Source organism: Octodon degus, unplaced genomic scaffold, assembly GCF_000260255.1.
Source record: "Octodon degus isolate 3935 unplaced genomic scaffold, OctDeg1.0 scaffold00002, whole genome shotgun sequence".
Lineage (NCBI taxonomy): Eukaryota > Metazoa > Chordata > Mammalia > Rodentia > Octodontidae > Octodon > Octodon degus.
This window is the reverse complement of record NW_004524578.1, coordinates 25,436,346-25,437,418: the sequence shown is the minus strand read 5'-3', so window position 1 is coordinate 25,437,418 and position 1,073 is coordinate 25,436,346.

Here is a 1,073-nt window from a genome sequence, read left to right as displayed (position 1 = left end):
TTTTTTTTTTTTTTCAGAACCAGGGATTGAACTCAGACCCTTGCACTTGCCAGGGAAGTGCTTATTCCACTGAGGCATCTCCCCAGCCCAGATGTGTATTTGTTTAAAGTGGAAAAAATTTATTTAGGTCACAGTTTATACAGGTTTTAGTCCATGATAGACTAGCTCCAAGGCAGAGTGGTACATGATAGAACGACTTCAGTTCTTAGTGGCAGAAAACAGCGAAAGCAAACAAGCAAGGAGAGAGAGCAAGCCTCTTTGCCTCCCTTACGTTGTGTGACTGCATGGCTGAAGTCTCCTTCAAGATGTAAGGCAAACTCAGCTGTGAGTACAAATGAAAACAAATTTAAGGGCCAGGGAGATAGGTAGCTCAGTGACCTAAGTGCCTGCCCGGCAAGTGCAAGGTTCTGAGTTTGATCGTTGGTACAAAAAAAAAAAAAAAAAAGAGCTTGGGTGGCTGCACCGCATGGTCCTGCTGGAGGTTGTAGGTCCCATCACTTTTCTCTTGGGCTCCCTCTGTTCTATCCTTGCAGTTTCCTCATGTGATCCATATCCTTGGCTTCTCCAAACTTGTGGGGTTTTCACTGTACTTTTGACTTCACACTCACAGCTTCACACATTGCCCTCTCAGGGGTATGCTGCCTGGCCTCCCAGGCCTTCTGAAATCTGGATGGAATCTGAGTAGAGGCATTTGTGACCCCACAACTGATTCATTCTGCATGCACCTAACACCATGTGGATGATGCCAAGGCCTGCTGCCAGCTAGAGCTACATCCAGCTTTCCCTCTCTTGGTTGTAGGGGTGAAGTCCCCAGGTGCCTGAGCACTATGAATTTAATTTGGAGGCACAATTCTCTAGGCTGCTGCCACTCTGAAACATAGTATAGCTTCTGCTATTCTGGAACATAGTGCACTGAGGCTTTCTTCTCAATGTAAGATCTTCCACTTTGCAATTTAGAGGCTGCAAAAGGTAGAGTCCTGATGTTTCTTCTAATGCCCTCAGGCCATCTTTTATATTCTGTTCCTTCTCAGCAATCAAGATTCCCTCTGCTCTATTTTTGCAGTCTGCAGCTG